At 48.1% G+C, this 5,805-nt stretch overlaps 1 pseudogene; it reads right to left on the bottom strand.

Moving 5' to 3' along the window:
- Positions 1 to 201: 201 nt before the first annotated feature.
- On the bottom strand, positions 202 to 4,927 carry LOC118975601 (L-lactate dehydrogenase B chain-like; annotated as a pseudogene).
- Between the last annotated feature and the right edge of the window lie 878 nt (positions 4,928 to 5,805).

Below are 5,805 nucleotides of genomic sequence, written 5' to 3'. Positions count from 1 at the left end.
GGAAGGAGAGAAGGAGAGAAATATCAATGTATGGTTACCTCTTGTGAGTCCCCTGCTGGGAACTGGCCTGCAACCCAGGCATGTGCCCTGACTGGGAATCGAACCACGATCATATGGTTCACAGGCCCTCGCTCAATCCACTGAGCTACACCAGCCTGGGCACATTGTGGTTTTTAAATGTCTACAGCTAGAAGCCTGAAGTCACAGGTCTTTGAGGTGCTTCTGAGTGTCCTACAGGGTACCCATGTTTTTCTTGAGTTGAGCAACCTCATCACCCTTCAGTTTCTGGTTGATAACACTAGTTAATCCCCGAGGATTTGGGATACATGGAAGGCTTGGGACGATTTAATTCTCAATGCCATATATCTCCTTCACCTGAACACTGGATGAATCCTGGATAAATTTTTCAACATGGATTCAAGGAGATCAGCCACACTTCATCCAATAGCCTGCTTGGTGTATCGCTCTAGTTTGATGACTTCATAAGCACTTTCAGTCGCCATCTTCTGCACTTCCTTCCGATTCTCACCGTCGTTATCTGCTCCCATTTCTGGATTCAGCTCCTGGAGAGAAACACCTGTCGCACTCACTCCCCTCCACACAGCCACACTTGAGTCACCACGTCCTCCCAAAATCTATCCACGGCAGCTGTTGGGACAAGTGCCAAGTTTTCTAGCCATAAGATAGCTGAATATAGCAGAATGCAGATGTTACATCCCCTCCTAATCACACGGTGCTTGGGTAATTTAATCCACTTACTTTCTGGGCAATACATGTGAGACTATCCGCTGGGTCAGAAACCACAATTATCATGCAGTCAAGGCTGTACTTGATGATCTGAGGAATAATTAATTTGAAGACATTAACCTCCCTCTGCACCAAGTTGAGACGACTCCCTCCCTCTTGCTGGTGAACCCCTGCAGCCCCCGCACCCCACGATCTTAGAAGCGGGGTCACAGAGCAGTCTCTGTCTGCCGCAGTTCTAGGTGCCTGAAGAAATACGCTCCCACATTGCAGGTCCGTCTTTTCTTCTTTAAGTTTATCTTCCAAAACATTCACGAGAGCAAGCTCATCAGCCAGAGACTTCCCCGGAATGCTGATGGCACGTGCCATACCGACTTGTCCAACAACCACGGCACCGATCGTACTGTTTGGGACTGCTGCCTCTTCTTCTGCAGCTGGGCAGTCCGTCTTTCCTTGAGAGTTGCCCTTGTGCACGGGGAGAGAAGGCCTCCTAGGTCATAGCAAGGGTCCTGCCAAGAAGAGAGTGTCAGCCATGTGCTTTGGCATCCACTTTAAAAAGCCCATGTAGGAGTTTGGTGTGTGTGCTACTATGCAGCTTGTTTTCTTCACATAGTATGTGTAATAAAAATAATAAACGTTGGAAACTTTTTTATATTGGCACATGTACATGTTTCTTATGCTTTTAATGGCTGTGTAATCTTTTATTGTGTAGTATACTGCTTACTGATGGACATTGAGGTTGTTTCTGTCACTTTTTATTACCAAAAAAAAATACTGTAATGACCCATAATTATATTTGTAGGAAAAATACCTACATGGAGAAATTACTAAATCAAAGGGAAGGGTGTGTTCAAAGAAGTCGAACCAATTTTCACTCCCATCATCAGCATGTGACAATGGAACGGGGTGCAGCCAAGAGGGGGGCCCCAAAAAAGGGATTTGGAATGGGGTCCAAAGCTCAAGGTGTCTAGGAAATATTAAGATGTCCCCCCCCCTCACAGGTGTGAGTTGGGGAAGGGACAAATGGAGCAAGGCCATTGAGAACTGTTTTGTACAGCAAAGGCTTTGCAGCTAACCTCTGGCATGGTCATTTAATATAGCTGTAACTTTTAACTGGTTTCATAGATACGGTAAATAGCTGTGGCCATGCTCTGAGCCAGGGGGATGGAAGTGACTTCCATACAAGACTGGGGGCAGGTACCCCAAGTTACAGCACCTGCGTGAGAGCTTGGAGCACAACATGGGGCCACACCTGCCCAGACTCACGGTGGCAGCTCAGTAAACTTGGAATAATACAGGGATGCTGGCAGGTGTAACTGACTGTGGAAGGAGTCAGAAATGGGGCTGCAAAGGAGGACAGGCTGGGGGATTTAAAACCCAAGACACAGCAGCCATTGGGGGGCACCATGCGGCTTTGCCAGAGTGGGGACCCCTGCAGCCATGTGAAGGAGAGAGCCACACAGTTTTGGTAGAGTGAGGACCCCCTCTTGGCCAGGTGAAGGAAAGAACCACACGCTTTTGGCCAGATTGGGGACTCTCGCAGCGGGGGGTAGAGAAAATCACCATGCGGCTTAAGCAGAGAATCGCCACTTGCTTCTGGCAGAGGGTGACCCTACTCCCTCTTCAGCCATGTGAGGGAAAGAACCATGTGGTTTTGGCCAGACTGCAGACCCCTGCAGCTCTGGTAGAAGAGGACCGCATGGCATTGGGGCGCTCCCTTTGACTGCGTGGCCTGGAAAGCAGGAGAGACTTTGCCTGGAAGAAGGGTGAAAGAACTCTTTGCCAGTGGGCCATGAGAAGGTGCCACATAGCTTTGGAGTAATTAGAGATTCTGCCTGGATGGCGACACAGCTAACAGTTCCAGCAGCCTGAAACACAGATGTGTGCTTCTTTTCCCGAATTAGGGCAGGGGGAGAAGGAAGGATTGTATGCGTCTTTAAAAGATTTTGATATTTTAACGGGAACATTGGGTCACTACTTTAAGTCTGTATAGCTTTAAACAAACCTTTCCTTTCCTTTTCACAAATCTTTCACACAGAGAGACATCTTTCCTCTGGTGGTGGACAGACAAGCCCAGTAGGTGGTCTGAATGGTATTAGTAAACTGTCCTTGGGGGGGCATGCTGTTGTTCTGTAACAGTTTTTGGCATCCCTGGGTGGGCCAAATATTGCCCACCCCCCCGGACCTCTGTTCTGTGACAACAACTGCTGCTTCCCCACCCCTGGGGTTAACCCTGAGGACGGCTCTTCGTCCTCATTGAGCCTCTGACTTTCATCCTGCAGCCCCACGGTCTTCCTACCTCACCAGGAGGCCTCAAAGAAAGCAGTGTTTTCCCAGAGCGGGATAGGATTTCAGGTGGTCCCAGAAACGATTTTCAAAGGTGCACAGATAAGACACTAACTGGCGCTAAATCACATAGTGGGAAACTCATTCACTTTTCAAATCTTTCGCTCCTCTGACTACATCAAGGAGGAAGTCCCAGTTGGAAGCTGATATACTTCAGTGCATCTCTAGCAGTTGCTAATTTCCCTTTTTAACACAAAAGGAAAGAGGTCTGGAGCTCAGAGCCTTTGGTGGGCGGGCAGTGCCTAGCTGTCATTGTATTCATCTTTACCAATTGACTTTTAAAAAAAAAATCCTCACCCAAGGATATGTTTTTACTGAAAGAGAGAGAGAGAGGGAGAAAGGGAGAGAGAGAGAAAGCGAAACACCAATCAGCAATCAGTGGCCTCTTGTATGTGCCCCTACCAGGAAACAAACCTGAAACTTACCTATTTTGCCATGTAAAAATTTTAAGGGAAAATTAAGGATGCACCTTACACATGGGTGTAACGATGACATACCGTGGGCATAATAATGTGCACAGTATGCACAAAAACGTGGGTGTGCATTGTACACAGCGAAATACGGCAGGTACGCACCCCAGCTGGGAGTGGCACCTGCAGCTTTTTTGGTGTACAGGACGATGCCCCAACCAACTGCGCCACCCAGCCAGGGCCAGTTAACTTTATTTTTATGACTAGTGACCTTGGTCTTTCTTTTTGGGTAATGATAGCAAGTTTCCTTTGAAAATAAAAATTTATCTCGTGAAGGAAACAGCTGCTTTTGAAAAGTCCTAAAATGCGCACACAAGGGTATATGTAACTTATACAGTTTAAGAATGATAAAACAAAATCCATATTCCTAAAACAGCTTCTTGAAGCTCCCCGTGTAAAAGGAAGTTTTCAGACAGAAGGAGCACCACCCCTCCCCCCACTTCCAGTGCAGGAACCACCTGGGAAGTGCTGGCCCCTCTGATCCTGTCAACTGCACCAGCCTCAGAGTTTACAAAATAGCCGAACGTCACAGACCGCCCTCTTTTGTACCAAGCCCCACGCTGAGTGCTCTGTGACAGGATCTTACCTAATTTCCACGGCAACTGTGACATACCAGCAGAAAAAATAATCAGTGAAAGACAAAAAGTTGTTGGTCAGATTCTTTTGCTTTTTTGGAAATAACTTCAGACTTACAGAAGGATTGTGAAAATAGTGTGGAGTGGTATCACACACCCTCCCCTTAGTTTCCCCTGATGCCGACGTGTCACACAACCCCAGCACCATCACAGACACTGGAAAATGACGCTGAGTCAGTGTTTTCGACTAATCTACAGGTTGTATTCATATTTTGCCACTTTTCCCAGTGGTGTCATTTTTCTGGTCCAGGAGCCCAGGAGTATTCCGTAGTCCTACCTATTCAATCTCCTACAATCTGTGACAGTTCTGCCTGTCACTCACTGGCCAGTTCTTTTGTAGCATGCTCTTCCGTTTGGGTTTGTCTGATGTTTTCTCATGAAGACCACAGAAGTGATGCTTTGCCTAACTCACTGTATCACATCAGGAGGCACCTGATGTCACCACGTCTTGGGGACATGGGTGTGGCTGAGGTTTGGCCAACCCCGCCACTAGGCAGAGGTAGTTTGTGGCTGTCTCATTCTGGCATTTGCAATGTGGATCCTGGTCTGCCCACCCGTCCCCCTGCACCTCCCTGTCCCCGTCCAGGCCCTCTGAGAGGAGGCTGACTGTCCTCTGCCAGGGTCCTGACTCACGGGCGGCTCCCCAGTGGCCGCCATGGAAATGGGCACCTGCATCTTCAGCCCCTGCTCCCTGTAGCTGGTGCCTAGTGGCGACTGGGCTAAGGCTTTCATTCTGGTGCTTTCTGAGACACGCTCATACTGGCTCAGATGAATAGGGTGAGAGCTCTGTGCATTTGATCTTCTCCTGGATGAAGCTTTTTAGGCTAGAAGATAAAGATGTCCCAGGCAGATGGGAGTCATCATACCCTTGACAGAGGCATCTCTGCGGTTTTTCCTTTCAACCCCAGATGAGATTCTCCCAACTGATCTTGCTCACCATCTGTCGCCAAAGCATTGCTTTGTCTGACTTTCTTTCCCTTTGTGCTTAGGAAAATGTGCTGTGAAGTCATAACCTCTCTTCTCTCTGTGATCTGAAGAAATGCTTGCTTTTTGCCTCCACCCCACCCAGCCTCTCTCCCTGGAGCTGGAGAGAGACGCTGGGGGCTTGGATCTGCTGCAACTCCTGTGCAGCCTGCGCTGGTTCCAGCCTCAGATGTCATTGTCTGGAGGAGCAAAGCCACAGCTAATTAACTACGGCAGAGGGTTGGATCTCGGAGGGAAACACCTGACTCTCCCTGGGGTCTGTCTAATGAGACAGTGGCTCCACAGGGACACCTTAGATGATTTCAAGGCCTGAAACGGATCCTACCATTCAAGTCACACTGAATCTGCCCCCTAACATGACCTCTGCCTAAGTTCTGGCTCACACACCAACTGGTTTCAGACACTGTCAAAGCTGACAGATGAAGATGAAAATAAGTTAGCTACTTTTTTGTCAATATGAGCCATCCCCTCATTTTTCTTTCTTGCATGCGAAGTCCTGGTTTAGGGACCAGAAATGTAGAGGAGACTTTGGGGAGTTTCTATCAAGTAGGAGAAGTCTAGGAAGTGAACAAATGGGTGTAAGAGAACAAGACTGAATTCTCTAATAGAGTGACTCATCAACTCAG

Source organism: Sturnira hondurensis, unplaced genomic scaffold (assembly GCF_014824575.4).
Source record: "Sturnira hondurensis isolate 20B ecotype Veracruz unplaced genomic scaffold, ASM1482457v3 Scaffold0020374, whole genome shotgun sequence".
NCBI lineage: Eukaryota > Metazoa > Chordata > Mammalia > Chiroptera > Phyllostomidae > Sturnira > Sturnira hondurensis.
This window is presented reverse-complemented; position numbering and strand designations above follow the sequence as displayed.